The following is a 25999-nucleotide window of genomic DNA, read 5'->3' as shown; positions in this document are numbered from 1 at the left end:
GGATCAACCCGCGCATCACTGCTGTGTATCATAGCTGCTTTTATTGAAAAAACGAGAGCCTCTATATTATAGAGTAACATAAGTAATGAAAATCAATTGTTTTCTTAGCACCCCCACGTATCGGTCCAGCTCCCCATTAGCACCAGTAGAGAAAAAATCCTGGCGCCGTGCCTGGCTTTCCAGCTTTCAAAGCCCTGAATTCCTCCGGGAATGAATCAAGCTGTGACTGTGCTAAAAGGAGCTTTTCTGCCAGTGTATACGTTGAGGCTTCAAAGGCGTTGATATTGGCCATCCCATTACAGGCCTTGACAGTAGCTTGAACTAGCTCGTTCCAGGTTCTGAATTGACTGAGGTCTGAAGGCACTGGACTGGGAATGACAGTGACTGCTCCAACAAAGGATGATTTTCTCATCTTGTTCAGGTCATGTGCGGACTCTGTACTGGTTGTCAACGGCCACATATCCTGTGGTTCAGTCAGGAAGGATGGCCTGGATCTCCATTGGTGAGGACCTGCTATTTCGGCTAAGGTGAGACCTCTAGTGATATGGTCAGCTGGGTTTCGAGCAGAGTCAACATACCTCCATCTGGTAACATCTGTCAAAGTCTGAATCTCTGCAACTCTAGACCCCACAAAGACCTTGTATCAGCATGATTTAGCATTCTTTAGAAATGTTGGCCCATATTGATAGGATAACATCTTGCAGTTGATGGAGATTTGTGGGATGCACATCCAGGGCACAAAGATCCCGTTCCACCACATCCCAAAGATGCTCTATTGGGTTGAGATCTGGTGACTGTGGGGGCCATTTTAGTACAGTGAACTCATTGTCATGTTCGAGAAACCAATTTGAAATGATTCGAGCTTTGTGACATGGTGCATTATCCTGCTGGAAGTAGCCATCAGAGGATGGGTACATGGTGGTCATAAAGGGATGGACATGGTCAGAAACAATGCTCAGGTAGGCAGTGGCATTTAAACGATGCCCAATTGGCAGTAAGGGGCCTAAAGTGTGCCAAGAAAACATCCCCCACACCATTACACCACCACCACCAGCCTGCACAGTGGTAACAAGGCATGATGGATCCATGTTCTCATTCTGTTTACGCCAAATTCTGACTCTACCATCTGAATGTCTCAACAGAAATCGAGACTCATCAGACCAGGCAACATTTTTCCAGTCTTCAACTGTCCAATTTTGGTGAGCTCGTGCAAATTGTAGCCTCTTTTTCCTATTTGTAGTGGAGATGAGTGGTACCCGGTGGGGTCTTCTGCTGTTGTAGCCCATCCGCCTCAAGGTTGAGCGTGTTGTGGCTTCACAAATGCTTTGCTGCATACCTCGGTTGTAACGAGTGGTTATTTCAGTCAAAGTTGCTCTTCTATCAGCTTGAATCAGTCGGCCCATTCTCCTCTGACCTCTAGCATCAACAAGGCATTTTCGCCCACAGGACTGCCGCATACTGGATGTTTTTCCCTTTTCACACCATTCTTTGTAAACCCTAGAAATGGTTGTGCGTGAAAATCCCAGTAACTGAGCAGATTGTGAAATACTCAGACCGGCCCGTCTGGCACCAACAACCATGACACGCTCAAAATTGCTTAAATCACCTTTCTTTCCCATTCTGACATTCAGTTTGGAGTTCAGGAGATTGTCTTGACCAGGACCACACCCCGAAATGCATTGAAGCAACTGCCATGTGATTGGTTGATTAGATAATTGCATTAATGAGAAATTGAACAGGTGTTCCTAATAATCCTTTAGGTGAGTGTATGACTTGATGTATGGGTATGGTCAATTCAGTCTCTATCACTTTGGCCATTTGAGCTCCAGCAAGTGCAGTGCACAACTCTAAGCGGGGCATAGATAGACATTTACAAGGCGCCACTCTAGATCGAGCTAGGCCAAAGGTGACATGGACTTTCTCACTGTCGTCTGTGATCTGAAGGTAAGCCACGGAACCATATACCCTCTCTGAAGCTTCACAAAAGACATGGAGCTCCCTAACAGTGGAAGGAGTGTCAGCACCGCCAGGTGCATAAGTTCGAGGGAATTGCAGTCTGGTGATACTGGAAAGCTCTGCAACCCAATTGGACTATATCTCACATAGGTGTAGGGGTTCGATGGCATCATCCCAGCTAAGGTTGTGTTTCCAGAGATCCTGGATAAGAGTCTTAGCCCTCGTGGTGAATGGGACTATGAAACCCAGGGGGTCGAATTGGCTTGCCAAAGTCTTGTACAGATTCCTCATGGTGGGCTGAACAGGCTCTGCTATGCGGTTCTTATACCCGAGCGTGTCATCTAGGCAATTCCATTGTAGGCCGAGAGTAGGTTCTTGCATGTCAGTGCTACTCTGAGACAACCAGCACTTGCTACTACTTGATCTGACATCCGATGGAAGGTGTTTGAGAACTGATGGTATATTGCACGCCCATTGTCTAATCTCGAAGCCTCCGTTAAGCAAAGACTGACGCAACCCATCTATTATGGCCTGATAGGCTTCACCAGGCCTTCCTGAATACAAGCTTCCATATACTGTGACTTATCAGGTCAGAGGCCTCACTAGGCCTTCCTGATTATGAGCTTCCACATACAGTGGTTATCGGGTTATAGGCCTCACCAGGCCTTCCTGAATATGAGCTCCCACATACTGTGGTTATCAGGTCATATGCCTCACTAGGCCTTCCTGAATATGAGCTCCCACATACTGTGGTTATCAGGTCATATGCCTCACCAGGCCTTCCTTAATATGAGCTCCCACATACTGTGGTTATCAGGTCATAGGCCTCACTAGGCCTTCCTGAATATGAGCTCCCACATACTGTGGTTATCAGGTCATAGGCCTCACCAGGCCTTCCTGAATATGAGCTCCCACATACTGTGGTTATCAGGTCATAGGCCTCACCAGGCCTTCCTGAATATGAGCTCCCACATACTGTGGTTATCAGGTCTCAGGTTACGACTGTAACCTATGTTCCCTGAGAACAGGGAACGAGACACTACGTCTCCCTGCCATGCCTCGGGGCCTGCCTACCAACAGTCCCTTCAGACGATAGGATGTTGTCATGTTTTCAAGGCTCCCCTTTATACATCCAGGTCGCACGTTAATCAATCAAGCTGATGATTCACGGGCTGTCGCCGGTCAACATGATTGCCATGAGTTGATATTTGATTTCAGACACCTGTCACACCTGAGGCGTTCCCCAAAGCGTCAATGACATAGTGTCTCGTTTCCTGTTCTCAGGGAACATAGGTTACAGTCGTAACCTGAGACGATACGTTTGCTTTATCTGAATTTCAGTTTATTTTAATTATTGGATCTGTAGAAACCTTTTACTCACAAAATCACACATTGTCAGTGAAATGGTCATTTTATTTGCTATTGTACAGATATACGTTATTATATACATCTGTTTATGTAATAACAGGCTTTATGTAACAAAAAAAAAAAAAAAAGAAACCTGATCAAATTCAGGGAATTGTTTCATATATTAACAAATAACAAATTGTTGATGTTTTTCTACATTTGTTTCCAGTCTCTTTTAATTTTGGTATTTCTTTGAGTAAGCGTTCAATCAAAATAATTTTCAATAATTTTCTTTCTTGTTCTCTAACATATAAAACACAAATCGTGTGGCATTTCACAGACACACTAGTTTATTAGTTAACTAACTACACATTTACTTTATGTGAATCTAACAAAACATTTGCTCGCGGTGAAACTCTTCTCACACTGAGTACAATAGTACGGCTTCTCTCCAGTATGAACTTGCTTGTGTGCTTTCAGGTTTCCAGACAGAGTGAAACTCTTGTACAATATGAGCACTTGTAAGGTTTTTTGCTGTATGAATTCTTTGGTGCTCTTTCAGATTGCCCGCTGTAGTAAAGCTCTTCCCACAGTCAAAGCACATATATTCTCTCACTTCATTATGTGTTTTCTGGTGCAGTTTAAAACTGTTCAGCCTTGAAAAACTCTTTCCACAGAGAGAACACACATAAGGCCTCTCATCTGAATGAACTTTCAGATGACCTTTTAGATGTGATGATGAAATAAAATCTTTACCACACTGATCACAGTTAAATGGTTTTTCTCCAGAGTGAATACGCAGATGAACACTGAGAGTTGATGCTTGAGAAAAACTCTTTCCACACTGAGTGCATGTATACGGTTTCTCTCCAGAGTGAATTCTCATGTGTCTCTTAAGGTCTCCTTTCCCTGTGAAACTCTTTCCACACTGAGTGCATGTATACGGTTTCTCTCCAGAGTGAACATGCAGATGAACACTGAGAGTTGATGCTTGAAAAAAACTATTTCCACACTGAGTGCATGTATACGGTTTCTCTCCAGAGTGAATTCTCATGTGTTTCTTAAGGTCTCCTTTCCCTGTGAAACTCTTTCCACACTGAGTGCATGTATGCGGTTTCTCTCCAGAGTGAACATGCAGATGAACACTGAGAGTTGATGCTTGAGAAAAACTCTTTCCACACTGAGTGCATGTATACGGTTTCTCTCCAGAGTGAATTCTCATGTGTTTCTTAAGGTCTCCTTTCCCTGTGAAACTCTTTCCACACTGAGTGCATGTATGCGGCTTCTCTCCTGTGTGAATTCTCATGTGTGCCTTAAGGTTTCCTTTCTGTGTGAAACTCTTTCCACACTGAGTGCAGGTGTGCGTCTTTTTGGCTTTTGTTCTTTGAATTGTAAAGTTATGATGTTCCTCCTCCACTTTGTTCAGTTCTTGTCTTTGCTCTTTCACTCTCACCTGGTCTAAAATATACATCAAGTTAGAATCAGTTCAAGTGTGATCAGTTGTTTAATACCAGAAAGCAACAGAGATCAGATCTTTCACTTTTTGTTCTGTCATTCACTTGTTAATATAGTTAAAATATGTTTGACAACTGCTATATTCAAGGTTATGATCATTCAGATGCATTTCTCCATCATTTATCATCCATATACTGCTTATTAATTCACATTTACCAAAGCAGTCAACAATGAAGAATCAAGAAAGGACACCAACCTATTTGTTCCTCAGTATCTTCATGTTTTATTCTGGATGGTTCTGGATCCCTCATGTCTTCAATCTCCTCTTTAATAAACTCCATCTTTAACAGTCACACAGATTTCAGCTGCTACTCCTGGAGTTTGTCCTTCTCTTGTAGGATGATGGGAATATTCCCAGTATTTATTGGTGAATTGTTGTGGGAGGGGCTTCACTGCAGGTGTGAACTGTGATCACTGTGTTTTTATCCAATCTGCATTTAAAAAGTACAGAGCCATCATGTTAAACTGCTGCTGAAAAGCCTCTTTGTCTCCAATAGTTCCCTGTTTTCAGCTCATTCATTATATTGATGGCTGAGATCTTCTGTAAATTGGCACATTAAGCTCATTTTATTGGTGTCAACAGGCTGAAACAAACTACAGCATCATCACCTTTAACTTCAGTTCTTGTCTTTGCTCTTTCACCTCCATCTGGTCTGAAACATATTAAAATATTAAGTTGTTAGAATGAATTCAAGGAGGATAAATGTGAATTTCCATGTGAACCCTGATTTAATAACAGAAAACAAGTGAGATCTGTTTATCAAATAGGATATCACACCAAAGGTTAGTTTTGTCATTGTTAATAGTATAAATGTGAATGACAACTGACAATCAACACACACACATGTCTTCAGATTCACTGTCTTTCAGCTGAAGGATGCATGAGAAAAGACATGTTAATTACCGTCCTCCCTAACAGTTCTGCAATTCATCTAATACACAGGTCACACATATGGCTATAAACTTACATTAACATCAAAATGAAAGTTAAACACATTTAAATGACATTTCCACAGACTCAATCACCAATATATGTGGAAATTTTTTGAGAAAAAAACAAACATTTGTGTGTGTGTGTGTGTGTGAGAGAGATTTAGTCTGTAAACCTATTTTCTGACTCACACTCCGGAGCAGAAGGTGGTGGTAATGGACCGATAAGCTGGATGCCAACTGCCGTAAAATAGCAACAAGTCAAAGAAGAAGAAGAAGCTGACATGGGTGGGTTAACAGGTTGTTGGACGGCAGGAGATTCGGAAAACAGAGATCACAAGCGTTTTAGGTTGGAAAAGCGGAAAAATAATAAGAATGGGAAAGTCAAATGAAAAGAAGAAAGTGGTGGTGGTGGGTAAGCACAGCTGTGTTGTGAATGGACCAGAGTGGGGAGATTCTGATATAGTGGATAGTGATGATAGTATGGAAACAAGTCAAGGAAGCGGAAGGATGAGGGAGAAAAGAGAAAATAATTTTGAAGAGATTAGAGCAAAGAAAACCAGGCGTAATCAAAGTTTTGAAAGAGGAGTGGAGGAGAATGATCAAGGTTTGAAATTTAAAATGATATTGAGATTTGGCGAGGAGAAGGGAATATCATCAATGAGTCAACTATTTTGCGAAATCAGATTGGAGACATACATATGGCAAAGGTTTTTAGAGATGGAAATCTACTGATTGTTTGTAGAAATGAAGAGCAGAGGGAGAGGGCTGGAAGAATGAAGGAAATAGGACAATTTAAGTCGTGTGGAAAGGGAAAGTAAGTGGAGTAAAGGAGTGATTTGGGGAGTCCCGGTAGGAGTCTCAATGGACGAAATGAAATCAAACTTAAAAGGAGGAACTCTGAAAGGTGCTCAAATTATACAAATAAGTCAAGAGGGGGTGAGAAAAGACAGTGAGTATGTTGTACTTGTTTTTGAAGATGAATTCCTACCCAGAAAAGTGACGTTAGGATTTTTGAGCTATAATGTTAGAGACTACACTCCAAAGCCAATGAGGTGTTACAACTGCCAAAGATTTGGACATACAGCCAAGGTATAAAGGCAGAAGGAGATGTGCCAGTTGTGGAGAAGATCATGAATATGGGCAATGTAATCATGAACAGTCAAAATGCCTCACTAGGCCTTCCTGAATATGAGCTCCCACGTGCTGTGGTTATCAGGTCATATGCCTCACTAGGCCTTCCTGAATATGAGCTCCCACATACTGTGGTTATCAGGTCATAGGCCTCACCAGGCCTTCCTGAATATGAGCTCCCACATACTGTGGTTATCAGGTCATAGGCCTCACCAGGCCTTCCTGAATATGAGCTCCCACATACTGTGGTTATCAGGTCATAGGCCTCACCAGGCCTTCCTGAATATGAGCTCCCACATACTGTGGTTATCAGGTCATAGGCCTCACTAGGCCTTCCTGAATATGAGCTCCCACATACTGTGGTTATCAGGTCATAGGCCTCACCAGGCCTTCCTGAATATGAGCTCCCACATACTGTGGTTATCAGGTCATAGGCCTCACTAGGCCTTCCTGAATATGAGCTCCCACATACTGTGGTTATCAGGTCATAGGCCTCACCAGGCCTTCCTGAATATGAGCTCCCACATATTGTGGTTATCAGGTCATAGGCCTCACTAGGCCTTAATGAATATGAGCTCCCACATACTGTGGTTATCAGGTCATAGGCCTCACCAGGCCTTCCTGAATATGAGCTCCCACATACTGTGGTTATCAGGTCATAGGCCTTACTAGGCCTTCCTGAATATGAGTTCCCACATACTGTGGTTATCAGGTCATAGGCCTCACTAGGCCTTAATGAATATGAGCTCCCACATACTGTGGTTATCAGGTCATAGGCCTCACCAGGCCTTCCTGAATATGAGCTCCCACATACTGTGGTTATCAGGTCATAGGCCTTACTAGGCCTTCCTGAATATGAGCTCCCACATACTGTGGTTATCAGGTCATAGGCCTCACTAGGCCTTCCTGATAAGGCTTGCCTACCGGATTAAGCGCTATGCTGAGTCTTACTCTCCGGTATTTTCCCGTCTCTGATATCTGGGCCGTGTGGTTCACTGCCAGCTTCACAGTCCCTCGGGTTGGATTCCTTACCTAAGGCAAGAGACTCTGTCTTCGGACAGACAGGAAGTGGCCAGACTGTGTATCTTATGTTTTGACACCAGATCAGGCCTGCCTGGTTACATTTCAGGTGGTGTTTTCCCTGAGTAGTGACTGGCTGGGGTTCCCTCAGGTTCCCTAGCCACATTCCCTAGTAGGGACCCCTTCTATTATTGAAGTTGTGGTCCTAGGCCCTTGAGCTGGCCCAGGTAGACCTTCCTTTAAACTATGTTTATGGAGGTTTTCTGTGGTATCTTATAGCTTGGGCTATGACCGGTAGGGAGTGCTGTCACTGACAGCCCAGTGTGACCTGAGGGGGTTCTAGCATTCACTGAATTGCTGGTTCTGACAGTTGCCACTGCCTTTGGGTATGCACTCCCCTCAGCATGGCGGAGTGGGTATTTCGTTCCCCAAAGCGTCAATGACGTAGTGTCGAGTTCCCTTTGAAAGGGAACGTCTCAGGTTACGACTGTAACCTATGTTCCCTGAGAACAGGGAACGAGACACTACGTCTCCCTGCCATGCCTCGGGGCCTGCCTACCAACAGTCCCTTCAGACGATAGGATGTTGTCATGTTTTCAAGGCTCCCCTTTATACATCCAGGTCGCACGTTAATCAATCAAGCTGATGATTCACGGGCTGTCGCCGGTCAACATGATTGCCATGAGTTGATATTTGATTTCAGACACCTGTCACACCTGAGGCGTTCCCCAAAGCGTCAATGACATAGTGTCTCGTTTCCTGTTCTCAGGGAACATAGGTTACAGTCGTAACCTGAGACGATACGTTTGCTTTATCTGAATTTCAGTTTATTTTAATTATTGGATCTGTAGAAACCTTTTACTCACAAAATCACACATTGTCAGTGAAATGGTCATTTTATTTGCTATTGTACAGATATACGCTATTATATACATCTGTTTATGTAATAACAGGCTTTATGTAACAAAACAAAAAAAAAGAAACCTGATCAAATTCAGGGAATTGTTTCATATATTAACAAATAACAAATTTTTGATGTTTTTCTACATTTGTTTCCAGTCTCTTTTAATTTTGGTATTTCTTTGAGTAAGCGTTCAATCAAAATAATTTTCAATAATTTTCTTTCTTGTTCTCTAACATATAAAACACAAATCGTGTGGCATTTCACAGAAACACTAGTCTATTAGTTAACTAACTACACATTTACTTTATGTGAATCTAACAAAACATTTGCTCGCGGTGAAACTCTTCTCACACTGAGTACAGTAGTACGGCTTCTCTCCAGTATGAACTTGCTTGTGTGCTTTCAGGGATCCAGACAGAGTGAAACTCTTGTACAATATGAGCACTTGTAAGGTTTTTTGCTGTATGAATTCTTTGGTGCTCTTTCAGATTGCCCGCTGTAGTAAAGCTCTTCCCACAGTCAAAGCACATATATTCTCTCACTTCATTATGTGTTTTCTGGTGCAGTTTAAAACTGTTCAGCCTTGAAAAACTCTTTCCACAGAGAGAACACACATAAGGCCTCTCATCTGAATGAACTTTCAGATGACCTTTTAGATGTGATGATGAAATAAAATCTTTACCACTGTAGCGGAGAGCAGATCACCAGTCTGCATGGTGATGAAATCAAATTAATTAATGCAGTCCAAATCCACCAAACCCCTGTCTCGCTCTGACTCAAGCTATTCTGACATTCCAAAGCACTCTCATTTACGACACCTCTGTTGTCTTAAGATTGCTCTGTGCCTTGCAGACCAGATGGCACCAAAAAATGGTGTAAATCATGGACTATCTCTCTCTCTACGTGATCTCTTACGTCTAAATCAACAAAGACCGTCTGTTTAGGGCTTGGAGAGCCTAACGCTGACCAATGAGAGCGAGCCCGAAAGCACCCCCTCCTAGGGAGTCTCTCGAACACTGATTTGCACATAGACACTAATTAACTCTTCACAACAATAAAACAGTGTTGTAAGAACAGATGCCCAAACATGTGGTTTCTGCTGAGTACATCAAGGCAAGGAGTCAAACGAACGCACACACATAAGCCTCACCCCGCAGCGTCAGGGACAAGAGTTCAGCGTGCGGTTGTGAACTTTCCACACACATACAGAAAACACATGAAGCCCCACCACGTGTGACCCAAAATCCTTGTATAAAGTATTTTAAATGTATTTTCTTGATGTGCATGATCCCCTGCCCCAAATGTTATGCCTATATAGGTTATTGGCCTGCAATCACTCTGTGGTGCCCACAATTACAAGAAATGATGTACCTCCTTGATTTTAGATCTTAGAACTGTCATTCGCGGTATTGCCGTGTTCCACAAACCCCAACGATGCTGGATCTTTAACACAAAATATCAGAGAATGCATTGTTTATTAAATACCAGCGTTATTGAGTTATGGACGAATCCATCGTTTCAAAACCCCGCGTGAAGGGAGGCGTATAGACCTCGAAACGTCAGGAGGTGGGCCCGATACGTTGTTAAAGACGATTGGCCCACGTACGTGAGGGAGGCGTGAGTTTAGCCCTTTAAAATTCCGCGCCCCTCTCCTCTCAAGTGCATTCCGCCAGAGAGAGAAAGACGACACGCCTCCTTCCCTCAAGGAAGTTTCGCTCGCTTTTTATTTTCGTTTTATTTCCAAGTCTTTCTTAGAGTTACTATTACTTCAGTATAGTCTTCTGAAACCAACCCACGAAATCAACTTAAGGCTAAGATAATCTTTGCTGAGTTTTCGCTCGCTTCAAGTCGCCATAGCAACCAGACGCTGTGACCACGTGATCCAGGTGCCTTTATATCCAACCCAGACGAACACACACACAGAAGGCCGATCTTCCAAACAGAGTAACGTAGATCTTTTAAATTTGCAATCTGAAGGAAATGCTGTTTAAAGTGTCTAAATATTACTGAGAAACGTTGGGGTTTTGTGGTGAACGACTAAACTGTTTCTATCTCTATCTCTAAATTCTCTTTCACACACACACATACACACACACACATACACACACACATACTCTCACCCACGTGTGCAAAGATAAACACACTACCACGTGCTCACGAAGCCGCCGACACACCCACCTTACAAACGCTACCATCTCAACATCTCACACGCACACCTAAAATCATTCTTACCTCCAGTTTGATTCTCTCTCTCTCTCTCTCTCTCTCTCTCTCTCTCCCCTTCTCTCAAACCCTTTTTATTTTGTTGTATTTCTGTATTACGATCGTTATATTGCCTGTTTTGTTTATGCATTTTTATTCATGCGTGATTTGAAGTAATTGTGTAATCGCTAGCTTGTTTAAATAAACTTTGTTAAATCCTTTGAATTAAGTTTGCCTGTTTGTTTCAAATTCTGAGTCCCTGAGGAGTGCAGATTTTACCTTATAAGCTCTACGATTGGTCTTACTATTAAAAGAAATCTAAAATTGTCTAAAACACGAAGATAATTATCTTCTTTGTGGCCACAAGAAAGTATTATCTATCAGTGTTAAAGACGCCCGATTTCTGTTCATAACTTATACATTCGGTCCGCTGGACGGCCCGTCTGCATGATAAATGAACATTCTTCAACTTCTACCTCAAATTCCCCCTAATTGAGTAAATTCTACCCGTCTCTATCAGTGATTACTATAAATAATTGGGAAATCGCTGATACAAGCCGAGGTTTTGACCTATTCCCTATTTTTGAATAAATTAATTTATGGAAGCAACAGATGCATATTCACATTGATGAATATTACCGCTAATTCGAGCTAATTAATTCCCCAACACCAAGTCATTGTTGTTACATAAATAATGGTTTTTTGAATGCGGGCACTCTCATACTCAGTTTTGGTACAAATTGTGCAATTTGATATTCATGTGTGATTTTTGAAAGTTTAACGTTCTGTGCGCGTTTGAATCTTGAAACGTTAAGGAATAAGTATTGAATTACTGAATAAGTCGACTCGGAAAACTGATCAAAGGGCAAAAAGCCATAAACCACCAGTAAATCTGGTCGTGGAGAAAACCTGCAGTTATACAGTATTGTTGCGAGTCCAAAATTAGAGGAAAATAAACATCTCTTTGTGTTTGACCGTACATGTAATTCTGTTTTAATACCTGTGTTGGAACAAAGGAGTCCATCAGGCATTGTTACCGGTATTTCTGTAAACCCCGAGAGCAAGTAAGCTACTCCGGTCAGAAAGAATATTCTAATTGTAAGTCGTTAGCAACGACACGTTACGGGTTAAACCACTGGCCTCGCTAACCAGCAAGAAACCCGCGTTATAGTTTCTGCACGGAACAGAAACAAAAGATCCGCCGTGATCTCTCAAAAATTTATTTGCAGTGTGATTTTTGTGTTTGTAAAAGGTCTGCGTGACCTTCTTAAAGAATTTATTTGCAGTGTGATTTTTGTGTTTGTAAAAGGCCTGCACGCGTGAAATTGCGATTGCTGAAGTCAATCTTACAGGCGTATATTGTTCTCATGTTTTAAATTTACCACCTCGTGTCTTTGTTCCGCGTAAGCGCAACACTGCCACCGCGTGGTCGACGACGGGGTAAACACCCGTCGGCCATTTCCTTCCGCCTTGATTTTTGGTGATATAAAAAAAAAATTCGCGGTCGTAAGTATCTAAGAAGTTGTTTAAATACACATTTGCATTTACAACTCGCTGAGTTCGTTTAAAACAACCCTTGTATTTTGGACTGAGACAGTTTATTGTGAATTTAAAGTCCCAGAAAGGAAACCGGAGATTATAGAGTGTCTCAGTCCAAAAGCACTGATAGTTCACCCGGAAGAGGACAGCGCCCCACGTGGCCACACCCCTCCAGGTCAACTATCACTCTTCTCCTCAGGGCCACTATACCCTGCTGTGTTTTCCATTTCTAAATCTACCTTGATGATTCGGTTTGGGTTTATTCCCATTTTAATAATCATCTAATAACAACTTCAATGTTATAGTGATTATTTTATTTTGTTGTCGAAAGCCTTCCATTTCTCTAAAAAGAAAAAAAAAAGGAAATTTTTTTTTTTCCCAATCATCATAGCCCCTGAGAAAGACAGAGCCCCCTAGTGGAAGCTCCCGGTCCAAGTCAGCTTTCTACAAATTTACTCTGTTGAATTTCATTCCATATGCTGATTTCGAATGATTAGTTTGTAATCATTACAAAATAACTTAAGTGTTGTTTGATTGTTATAAATAACCATTCGAATTCCCTGTTAAGGTACCCCAGGCTTATTTGGATTTGATTTTAAGCCAATTTTGAATTAAAAGTCTAAGTGTGTCCAACAGTTAAGGCGAACCGACGAGAGGAAGAGCGCCCCCTAGAGGCTCTATTAAACCACTACAGTGGTCTACCGCACCGCTTCTCCTGTTTCCACCTACATCGAGAAACCGCTAACCTTCTTCTGTTTCACCTCTAACTGACAAGACCATACACCCCTTTAATTCGGTTTTTCCGCTTCAAGGTTGGTTTAATTTTACTTTGCTTTGTGTTTTCTTCCTCTGCGGAGTTTTATTTTGTTATTATTGTTTTACCACATAACCCATTTGGTGTAAACAAGAAACCTTAATTCACTTTAGAGTCCCTTGTTTCACTCCATGTTGTGGCTCTTATAGGCAAGAATCTCAGCACCTGCAGTGGACTAGTGGAGTCCCGTTTCGACCTCTGTGGGTGAGTCTCCCGACTGACGTTTCCGACACTGACCGTGCGGTGACCCTTGAGTTTCTCTTACCTCTGCCACGGGCGGCGGCACGCAGTTCGTGACCTCAGCAATCCGGTGCTTCGGAGTGTCAGCCATAAAAACCTACGCAAAAGTCAATTGTTGGGACCGCTGCGCAAACACTAGGCAGTCCCTGCCATCGTTCTGTGACGCACCCACCTTTGCATTGCGTTCGGTTGGTTGATATCTCCGGAACTACTAGGATTGTGCTAAAAGTCACCCTGTTTGAGGGGTCGTGTCCGTGAGCAGAGTAACGGAGGACCCAAAGTCACGGCGGCCAGGTGTTCGGGGCGCCAGATAGGTTGACTGCGCTCAGAGGGGGCCGGCCGGGGCGACCTCCGTCCATTTCAGGTAGACTGAACTTAAAAAAAAAAAAAAAAAATATATATATATATACATATATATAACTCTGCCTCCCACTGTAAGCCACATAATCTTAAATATTTCCCCCAAGACACATCCTTTGTGCTATTAGTGTCCAAATTACAGCTCAGATCAAATCACTGATATTTTGTTTTGTTTTTGTGTTCAATTCCTGTTTCTTCCTTCCCTTTCAATCCTCGCCTACTCGTGCCTTGCACGTTCTGTGGTAACTTGTTTTTCAGTGCACCAACGAGACCCCAAAAGGCTAAGTAATAGAGGGACAACTGAACAGTCTCCATTCCGGGTCCTAGGCTGACCCGCCTAACTGTCTAAAGTCAGTTAACCTAAAGTTCTATAGACGGCACACCGTCCTATAGTTTATTAGCTTCACGACACGATTGCATTGGCCCTTCTTGTGTGTGTGTGTGTTGTGTTTTCTCTCGCCTACAGTGAGTCAACATGTCGCGCTCACCCAGCCCTGCAGCTCACTGGAGTAGCCTAGAGGCGTGGTTGGCCGCCATGACCTCCGGTTGCCTGTCCAAAGACTTCGGTGACCCAAAACTCCTGACCCAACAGGAACTGGACGCCAACGTGGACCAGATCATGTCCCAGGACCCCACGCAGGCCTACAGTTCAAAAGAATGGAGTCGCCTCATCGGGAGTCTCTCTCACTACCTAGTGTCCCAGGCACGTCTGCTGGAGGAGGACAAAGCCCAGCTGGAAAAGGACAAAGCCCAGCTGGAAAAGGACAAAGCCAAGCTGGAAAAGGACACCGCTGGACTAAAGACTCAGCTAAGGGAGGCCTGCAAGCAAAAGGAACTGGCACAACAACAACTGGACGAGCTACTTCAGGAAAATGAGGAGGAAACACACCCGGAACTACAACAGGAAGTGGAAAGACTACAACAGGAAGTGGAAAGATTACAGCAGGCCCTGGAGGACCTGCGTCTGGACACGGACAGGACAGTGGAGGCGGAGAAACAGACCACGGCTGCCCTAAATTCCCAGATGCTACGTGGAGAGGATCTGCTAGCAAGAGCACGCACAGAATTAAAGGACAGAGACGCTAGAATCAAAGTTTGTGAAACATTTTTGCAGAAATCCCGAGCCGAAATTAACGAGCTCATCCAACAAAGACATGAGCTTAAGGACGAGCTGGACATGGTCCACCGTGAACTCAAACATGTGTACGACCTACAAGATAAGCGGGAGGGGGAGACACACATCACCCCGTCTCTCCTTACCCGCGAACCTGCACTTCACAGCCCAACTATTAAAGCTAAAGAAGAAGAGGAAAGCCCACGTCCTGACACTGTCTCACCTGCTGGCCCCGTCCCGGAAAGACGAGCCACCAGTCACCGCACAGCCTCTAAAGAACTGGACAAGCTGGCAAGAAACATCCCTCCATTCAACCCAAATCCAACAGGTGGCAACGACGTGCACTCTTATCTAACCGATATTGAATTTCACTTGCAAACTGTGGACAATGTCACGACTTGGGACAAGTTATATCTCCTTCGGATCACTTCTGGGCGCATCGTGAGAAGTTTCCTGGATCGCCAGCCAGAATCTGTCAAAACGAATTATCCACAATTACGACAAGCCCTGATCCGTGAATTCTCTGATCCAGACTCGGACCAAGGCATCCTTGCGGCAATGGACCTCAAACAAGCTCGTCTGGAAACGCCGCAAGCCTACTACGAACGTCTGCGGCTCGCATACTTCGGACCAAGGAATGAGGCACACATGGAAGAGGACGTGAGTTTCAAAACACTTTTTCTGCGGAATCTCCACCCAAGTCAAAGTGCGCACCTGGGCGTTCTAGTCTGTCCACGGACCCTGTCAATTCAACAGCTACGCGACCTGGCCCACAAAGCGTACGTAAAACAAAAGACTGTGTCTGAAAAACCTGTAAAATACCCCACAGTGTGTGCCGTCGCTGCGCCCAGTCCAGAACTTGCCCTGGAGGGTGCACAACCTGCCAACTACGAACCCGGCAACAAACAGTCCCGACCGTTCCAAGCCGGCAGAGGACAACGAAACCGGGGGGGTTTCCGCCCAAGGCCGCAAAATGATCGTTTCGGTGGATCCTGGGACCGGCATCGCTTCCCCCACAACCAAAAAGGCGGAGGCAGCTGGGAAGCCGACCGCAACCCCAGAAGGGGCCGACCCCGATCTCCCCGAACCACAAGCCCAGATAAACGGCCAAGGGACCCATCTCGACATGACAACGGTAAAGTCAAAATGGAGCCCACACCCGACAGAAACAGTGCAGCCACGCCCGAAGAAGCAGAACTCATAAGAGCACTGAGAAATCTTGTCCAAAAGAAACCTCACAAGGAAGACAAAGATAAACCAGACACCGCATGACTAGCCCACAGGCCTGAAACCAATGCTCCTCACGTTGACAGCCCACCTGAAACTATTGTTAAACCTCAGACTGCTGAACTCGCTGTCACATCACAGAATGACAGCTCCACTCACTCCCTCCAACTGACAGCCCCGCAAAACACTGCTGTCAAACCAAAGACTATCGAACTCGCTGTCACAAAACAAAATGACAGCTCCACTCACTCCCTCAAACTGACAGCCCCGCAAAACACCGCTGTCAAACCAAAGACTATCGAACTCGCTGCTGCATCACCAAATGACAGCTCAACTCACTCCCTCCAGCTGACAACAACACTTCCTGCACAAGACTGCAGCAGCTCTCACAACAAAATGCCAGACAGCGCTGTCCTAGTAATCTGCACCAACAACGAGACACTAGAGACCTACCCCCACTGCTTGTCAATCAGCACACAAGAGCCCATGCCACAACTCCTAGGCAACCTTATTGAGAGAGGAGTGGCACGAAAACTGTACTTAACCATCACCTTAGAAAAAGAAATGCAGCTCGAAGCCCTGGTGGACACAGGTTCGGACCTAACGCTAATTTCTGCTCAACTATTTCAAAAACTCAAGTGTGAAGCGCAAAGACAAAACCGAACTCTTAAATTCCACACTTGTGAGCTGAACGTGCAGTCATACAGCCAGAACGACATCCAGCTAAAGAACTTAGCTCCCATTCACCTGGCAATCGGTCCTATGAGCGTAGTCCACCCTGTGTATATTTCCCCTGTGAACACTTATCAATTTCTCATAGGCAAGGACCTGCTGGACCGTTTCGAACCCTTGTTGGACTTCAAGCATCTCCAAATTTGGGCTCAGGTGCGCGAACCCCTCCCCCTCCAGCCGCACAAATCCATTGAGCCAGAATGCCAAACCACAAGGATCGTGGAAATTCCCTCAGCCAGACCTGAGGATGAAATCCCCACAGCTGTTCAGGGTTCAAGTTCGCTACTCTGCACGTTCAGACCAACGCCAGACTCCGATAAGTACTGCCCCCAGGTAAAAACTCCCCTGCAGCTGCAGGACGTAACCGCAACAGACATTATCCTGGCACTATGGGCAGACAACTCAGCCATCAGTCTCTCACTATTCAATACCATTATTGAAAACACACCGGACCTGCCCTATACCGGCAAACGCACCCGTTTCCCTTTAAACTCAGAGCCATCCTCAATGACATCTGCCAAAGGGATCTGTGCTCTGAACATAAAATGGAACCACCGGTACTTGACCCATTACTTCCTGATCCTGGAAAATCCAGCCCACGACGTCTACATCGGAGCAGACATCCTGATTCGCCTCAAGGCTCATGTGGACCTGTTCAATGAAGTTGTATGGGCTCCATTGACTTCACAGCCACCTGCTCCCATCAGTCGTGACAATCTACTGTCTGGACAAACCATCCCAGACGTATGCACTCTCATCACCGAACAGGGAACAGTGGTACCTGCTTATACCAAAGGAGTCGCCGTGCGACTCAACCTGCGACAGGGCCAAACCCTAAACCACACGCTGGCTTTCTTCCAACCTTCACCTGAATGTATGGAACTCGGACTCACCCTCGAAGCCACACCCCTCACTGAAGTATCATCTCGGGTAGTTTATATCCTGTTCAACAATTGTACAGCAACTGACATCAGCATCCCCAAAGCCTACCGACTGGGATGGCTAGTCAGTCACGACTTTCATGACTTTGAACTGATGCTACCCATCATAGGGCCCATCCCACCTGCACTAATACCCGAAGGGCATACAGACAACACATTGTTCACAGCACCCTTCCAATTCATTGCCATCACATCGGTCATGCCGATGGCCAAAGATCAGGTGTGCAGAACGGAACTGACAGAGGACCAACACCTCGCAGTGTACACAGTCTCCCACCAGCCTGTCGGTGAGACTGGCGCACCGGCCACACCTGTCAAAACCAACCCGACTGATGACAAGCCAACTGATGAACCATACCAAGGTTTTGAATCTCAAGTGCAACAAATTCTACAAGATGCCGACGCACTCCAGAAGGAAACAGACCGCCAAAGACTACGACAAGTCCTTTACAAGTTCAAAGAATCCTTTGCAAAAGACTCTTTAGACTGTGGGCTCACTGACCTCCACACCGTGCGTATCCCCACGCACCCTGAGGCTCCTCCCACCTTCGTCAAGCAATACAAAATTCCCATCGCTTCACACGAACCAGTGCAGGAAATCATCGAAACCATGCTTGAGAAAGGTGTGATAAGAATTTGTAACAGCACCTACTCCGCCCCCATTTGGCCTGTCCTCAAGCCGAACGGCAAATGGAGACCAACGATTGACTATCGAAAACTGAATCAACAGGTGCCGTTGTCACGGTGGCCCATGACTCAGCTGGAACAGGAAATCCCACGGATCAGAGGAGCCACCATCTTCTCCACACTCGATGTGGCCTCTGGATTCTGGACCATTCCGGTACACCCCGACGACCAACACAAGCTGGCCTTTACGTTTGGCAACCGACAGTACACTTTCAATAGATGTCCGTTCGGATATGCAAACTCACCAGCCGAGTTCAACATCTTCCTAAACAAAGCATGCCCAGACGCCAGAATGAGAGGTAACCTGATTTACGTCGACGACGTACTCATGAAAAGCACAACGGTGGCAGACCACCTCAAAGAGATTGACTATGTTTTAAACCAGTTGACCACTGCCGGCGCCAAAATAGCCCTCCACAAAGGACAATGGTGCCGTACCAAAGTCGACTACGTCGGCCTACGCATTGGACATCATGGCATCGAACCACAAACAAACCGTATTCATGCCATCCAAAACATTAAACCTCCCTCTAACATCTCTGAACTACGAAGCTTCCTAGGAGTATGCAATTACTCCCGACAGTTCATCGAAAACTATTCAGACATCGCCAAGCCTCTGACAGCCCTGCTGAAAAAGGACTGCCCTTTCGTCTGGTCAGACGCACAGGAACACGCCATGGCAGCACTAAAAAGACACTTATGCACAGCACCATGCCTTGCTTACCCTGACCCACAGAAAGAATTCCACCTGGAAGCTGGTTTCTCAGATCAATGTCTCAGTGCTGGCCTATACCAACAACACGACCAAGACAAAAAGGTGGTCGCATACGCCAGCAAAACACTTCTACCTCCAGAATGTAAATTCTCAGACTGTGAAAAAGCTTTGCTCTGCACAGTATGGGCCATTCAGCGTTTCTCCAACTACATTGGGGCACAAAAAGTTATCATAGACACTTGCCACCAGCCTGTCACGTTTCTCAATAGCCAGAGAATTCGTGATGGCGTGGTAACCAATTCACGCATAGCTACATGGCTAATGGCTCTCCAAGGAAGAAATGTCGAAGCACGATATGCACAAAGTCACAAATCTGCTCTAGGTAACGGCTTGGCGGCATGTCAAAATTGCTCGGACAACTCACCTGCTGCAACGCCGGAAACACCCGAGCCCCAGCAGCCACAACTGACCTGCCACAGGTACTTTGACAAGAATGCGTGCGAAGGCATGCCCACAGCCTACGTGGACGGATGCTCCTACAACAGCGAGGGCATCCTAAAAGCAGGTGCAGGAGTACTGTGGGTGAACGACCACCCATGCCCACCACAACACTTCAAGCTAGGCCCCAAGTCATCACAGTATGCAGAAATAGCAGCAATTCTCATAACTCTGCAAATCGCAGCATCAAACAACATCAAAGAAATTCTCATCTGCACAGTCTCTAACTATGCAAGACTCAGTTTTGTATGCCATCTCCAGACCTGGAAACAGAATGGTTTCAAAACTGCTAACAACAAGCCTGTAAAACACCAACACCTGTTCCAGGAATGTGATAACATCACAACGACACACGATCTCGCCGTGTACTGGAAAAAGGTAAAAGGACACTCCAAACTCCCAGGCCAAGACAAAGACTACAATGACCACACTGACGCCCTCGCAAAAGCGGGCGCACTACACGGTGAACAATGGTCTTCCCCAACAGCCACACCCACCCCCGACATTACGGTGATAACCCGCAGCAAGCGGCATCCACCTGCTGCTGAAACTGCTTCACAACTTATATCACTAACTCCGCAAATTTCAAACAACGACATTGCGGACATGCAAGCCTCCGACACGGCTATAAAGACAATTAAGGCAAACCTCCTCTGCCCCTCCACCTTCCCTATCGCACCTTCGGACATCAACGATAACTCAGATCTCAGACATTTGCATAACTGCAAACACAAGCTGCGTGTGCGGGACGAGATTCTATGGTTTGTCACCGATGACACCACCTCGCCTAAACTCGTTGTGCCCCGATGCCAAAGGGGGGAGTTCATAAACCACGCCCACAACGCACCATACGCTGGACACCACGGTACCAGAGCCACGTATGAGACACTTAGACAGGTGGCATATTGGCCATGTATGCAGCAAGATGTAGCAGAGTACGTGAGAGAATGCCTGGTCTGCTGCCAGTTCCAACCAACAAACATAAATCACAGAGCCCCACTGCAACGCAGAGGGATCACGTTCCCCTGGTCAGACCTTCAAATTGACTGGGTAGGACCCCTGCCCAGATCAACAAGAGGCAATAAGTACTTTCTCACGGTGGTGTGCCAATTCACCAAGTGGGTAGAATGTTTGCCAGCACCTAACGACACTGCCCAGACAACGGCATACCTCCTGATGAACCACATCTTCTCCCGATTTGGCCTACCGCTCAGAGTCAATTCTGACCGAGGAACTCATTTCACCGCAGAGATCATGCAAAAGATCTGGAGAACTCTAGGGGTACAAGCTAAACTTCACATCAGTCACCATCCGATCTCATCCGGACAGGTAGAAAGGTCTAACCGAACGGTGGTCGCCATGTTGAGAAAATACGTGGCAGCTAACCAGAAAGACTGGGATGTGAAACTTCCCCTGGTACTGATGGCCATCCGAGCCACCCCGCAGGAATCAACGCGAGTACCGCCGTTCGAACTCATGACTGGGAGGCAGATGACTCTGCCATTACACCTGTTGTACCAACCCGGAGACCACAACCTCGTCACTGCCTACACCACGTCCCAGTATCTGGACGAGCTCCATAGACACTTGAAAACAACTTTCGCTTTCGCCCAGCAACACCTGAAAACCAGCGCCGCGGGCCAGAAAGCGTATTACGATCGAAAGGCATCACACCAAGAGTTCGGCGTGGGCGACAAAGTCCTGTATTACAGTTTCGCCTTGCCACCCAAACAGTTGTCGAAAAAGTTCCTGCCCCATTGGACTGGACCTCATGAAATAGTGAACAAACTCTCCCCCGTAGCATACCAGATCCAGCTTAAAAGGGGACAAAGAGAACCAGTTCTCAAATGGGTCCACCGCAATCAGATTAGACGGTATCTGGCCCTTAGCAAAGACAGACAGGAAAAGGCCAATACCAGCTAAACTCAACCACCGTCATCACACTGCAGTCCTAAGCAACACCCGTGTGCCGCTTCCTCCCATCCATGCACCTGCCATCTGACCATTGTTACTGTGATGACTCGACTAGGCCCATACACGCCCGGTCGACTCACCAAAGGGGGGACTGTAGCGGAGAGCAGATCACCAGTCTGCATGGTGATGAAATCAAATTAATTAATGCAGTCCAAATCCACCAAACCCCTGTCTCGCTCTGACTCAAGCTATTCTGACATTCCAAAGCACTCTCATTTACGACACCTCTGTTGTCTTAAGATTGCTCTGTGCCTTGCAGACCAGATGGCACCAAAAAATGGTGTAAATCATGGACTATCTCTCTCTCTACGTGATCTCTTACGTCTAAATCAACAAAGACCGTCTGTTTAGGGCTTGGAGAGCCTAACGCTGACCAATGAGAGCGAGCCCGAAAGCACCCCCTCCTAGGGAGTCTCTCGAACACTGATTTGCACATAGACACTAATTAACTCTTCACAACAATAAAACAGTGTTGTAAGAACAGATGCCCAAACATGTGGTTTCTGCTGAGTACATCAAGGCAAGGAGTCAAACGAACGCACACACATAAGCCTCACCCCGCAGCGTCAGGGACAAGAGTTCAGCGTGCGGTTGTGAACTTTCCACACACATACAGAAAACACATGAAGCCCCACCACGTGTGACCCAAAATCCTTGTATAAAGTATTTTAAATGTATTTTCTTGATGTGCATGATCCCCTGCCCCAAATGTTATGCCTATATAGGTTATTGGCCTGCAATCACTCTGTGGTGCCCACAATTACAAGAAATGATGTACCTCCTTGATTTTAGATCTTAGAACTGTCATTCGCGGTATTGCCGTGTTCCACAAACCCCAACGATGCTGGATCTTTAACACAAAATATCAGAGAATGCATTGTTTATTAAATACCAGCGTTATTGAGTTATGGACGAATCCATCGTTTCAAAACCCCGCGTGAAGGGAGGCGTATAGACCTCGAAACGTCAGGAGGTGGGCCCGATACGTTGTTAAAGACGATTGGCCCACGTACGTGAGGGAGGCGTGAGTTTAGCCCTTTAAAATTCCGCGCCCCTCTCCTCTCAAGTGCATTCCGCCAGAGAGAGAAAGACGACACGCCTCCTTCCCTCAAGGAAGTTTCGCTCGCTTTTTATTTTCGTTTTATTTCCAAGTCTTTCTTAGAGTTACTATTACTTCAGTATAGTCTTCTGAAACCAACCCACGAAATCAACTTAAGGCTAAGATAATCTTTGCTGAGTTTTCGCTCGCTTCAAGTCGCCATAGCAACCAGACGCTGTGACCACGTGATCCAGGTGCCTTTATATCCAACCCAGACGAACACACACACAGAAGGCCGATCTTCCAAACAGAGTAACGTAGATCTTTTAAATTTGCAATCTGAAGGAAATGCTGTTTAAAGTGTCTAAATATTACTGAGAAACGTTGGGGTTTTGTGGTGAACGACTAAACTGTTTCTATCTCTATCTCTAAATTCTCTTTCACACACACACATACACACACACACATACACACACACATACTCTCACCCACGTGTGCAAAGATAAACACACTACCACGTGCTCACGAAGCCGCCGACACACCCACCTTACAAACGCTACCATCTCAACATCTCACACGCACACCTAAAATCATTCTTACCTCCAGTTTGATTCTCTCTCTCTCTCTCTCTCTCTCTCTCTCTCTCCCCTTCTCTCAAACCCTTTTTATTTTGTTGTATTTCTGTATTACGATCGTTATATTGCCTGTTTTGTTTATGCATTTTTATTCATGCGTGATTTGAAGTAATTGTGTAATCGCTAGCTTGTTTAAATAAACTTTGTTAAATCCTTTGAATTAAGTTTGCCTGTTTGTTTCAAATTCTGAGTCCCTGAGGAGTGCAGATTTTACCTTATAAGCTCTACGATTGGTCTTACTATTAAAAGAAATCTAAAATTGTCTAAAACACGAAGATAATTATCTTCTTTGTGGCCACAAGAAAGTATTATCTATCAGTGTTAAAGACGCCCGATTTCTGTTCATAACTTATACATTCGGTCCGCTGGACGGCCCGTCTGCATGATAAATGAACATTCTTCAACTTCTACCTCAAATTCCCCCTAATTGAGTAAATTCTACCCGTCTCTATCAGTGATTACTATAAATAATTGGGAAATCGCTGATACAAGCCGAGGTTTTGACCTATTCCCTATTTTTGAATAAATTAATTTATGGAAGCAACAGATGCATATTCACATTGATGAATATTACCGCTAATTCGAGCTAATTAATTCCCCAACACCAAGTCATTGTTGTTACACCACACTGATCACAGTTAAATGGTTTTTCTCCAGAGTGAATACGCAGATGAACACTGAGAGTTGATGCTTGAGAAAAACTCTTTCCACACTGAGTGCATGTATACGGTTTCTCTCCAGTGTGAATTCTCATGTGTCTCTTAAGGTCTCCTTTCCCTGTGAAACTCTTTCCACACTGAGTGCATGTATACGGTTTCTCTCCAGAGTGAACATGCAGATGAACACTGAGAGTTGATGCTTGAAAAAAACTATTTCCACACTGAGTGCATGTATACGGTTTCTCTCCAGAGTGAATTCTCATGTGTTTCTTAAGGTCTCCTTTCCCTGTGAAACTCTTTCCACACTGAGTGCATGTATGCGGTTTCTCTCCAGAGTGAACATGCAGATGAACACTGAGAGTTGATGCTTGAGAAAAACTCTTTCCACACTGAGTGCATGTATACGGTTTCTCTCCAGAGTGAATTCTCATGTGTTTCTTAAGGTCTCCTTTCCCTGTGAAACTCTTTCCACACTGAGTGCATGTATGCGGCTTCTCTCCTGTGTGAATTCTCATGTGTGCCTTAAGGTTTCCTTTCTGTGTGAAACTCTTTCCACACTGAGTGCAGGTGTGCGTCTTTTTGGCTTTTGTTCTTTGAATTGTAAAGTTATGATGTTCCTCCTCCACTTTGTTCAGTTCTTGTCTTTGCTCTTTCACTCTCACCTGGTCTAAAATATACATCAAGTTAGAATCAGTTCAAGTGTGATCAGTTGTTTAATGGCAGAAAGCAACAGAGATCAGATCTTTCACTTTTTGTTCTGTCATTCACTTGTTAATATAGTTCAAATATGTTTGACAACTGCTATATACAAGTTTATGATCATTCAGATGCATTTCTCCATCATTTATCATCCATATACTGCTTATTAATTCACATTTACCAAAGCAGTCAACAATGAAGAATCAAGAAAGGACACCAACCTATTTGTTCCTCAGTATCTTCATGTTTTATTCTGGATGGTTCTGGATCCCTCATGTCTTCAATCTCCTCTTTAATAAACTCCATCTTTAACAGTCACACAGATTTCAGCTGCTACTCCTGGAGTTTGTCCTTCTCTTGTAGGATGATGGGAATATTCCCAGTATTTATTGGTGAATTGTTGTGGGAGGGGCTTCACTGCAGGTGTGAACTGTGATCACTGTGTTTTTATCCAATCTGCATTTAAAAAGTACAGAGCCATCATGTTAAACTGCTGCTGAAAAGCCTCTTTGTCTCCAATAGTTCCCTGTTTTCAGCTCATTCATTATATTGATGGCTGAGATCTTCTGTAAATTGGCACATTAAGCTCATTTTATTGGTGTCAACAGGCTGAAACAAACTACAGCATCATCACCTTTAACTTCAGTTCTTGTCTTTGCTCTTTCACCTCCATCTGGTCTGAAACATATTAAAATATTAAGTTGTTAGAATGAATTCAAGGAGGATAAATGTGAATTTCCATGTGAACCCTGATTTAATAACAGAAAACAAGTGAGATCTGTTTATCAAATAGGATATCACACCAAAGGTTAGTTTTGTCATTGTTAATAGTATAAATGTGAATGACAACTGACAATCAACACACACACACGTCTTCAGATTCACTGTCTTTCAGCTGAAGGATGCATGAGAAAAGACATGTTAATTACCGTCCTCCCTAACAGTTCTGCAATTCATCTAATACACAGGTCACACATATGGCTATAAACTTACATTAACATCAAAATGAAAGTTAAACACATTTAAATGACATTTCCACAGACTCAATCACCAATATATGTGGACATTTTTTGAGAAAAAAACAAACATTTGTGTGTGTGTGTGTGTGTGTGTGTGTG

The 25999-nt window shown here is 44.7% G+C and overlaps 2 long non-coding RNA genes across 2 annotated transcripts; both read right to left on the bottom strand.

Annotated features, from left to right (window-relative positions):
• Window positions 1-4727: 4727 nt before the first annotated feature.
• Window positions 4728-5487, bottom strand: LOC311296693. The gene is made up of 3 exons (XR_014628679.1): window positions 5428-5487; window positions 5015-5249; window positions 4728-4761 (listed from the first exon to the last, which is right to left on the bottom strand). It is a non-coding gene; the product is annotated as an uncharacterized lncRNA (long non-coding RNA).
• A 19328-nt stretch (window positions 5488-24815) lies between these two features.
• On the bottom strand, window positions 24816-25387 carry LOC311296697. The gene is made up of 2 exons (XR_014628683.1): window positions 25103-25387; window positions 24816-24849 (listed from the first exon to the last, which is right to left on the bottom strand). It is a non-coding gene; the product is annotated as an uncharacterized lncRNA (long non-coding RNA).
• Window positions 25388-25999: the final 612 nt, after the last annotated feature.

The sequence above is a fragment of the Rutilus rutilus genome, assembly GCF_951802725.1.
Source record: "Rutilus rutilus genome assembly, chromosome: 9".
Taxonomy (NCBI): Eukaryota; Metazoa; Chordata; class Actinopteri; order Cypriniformes; family Leuciscidae; genus Rutilus; species Rutilus rutilus.
This window is presented reverse-complemented; position numbering and strand designations above follow the sequence as displayed.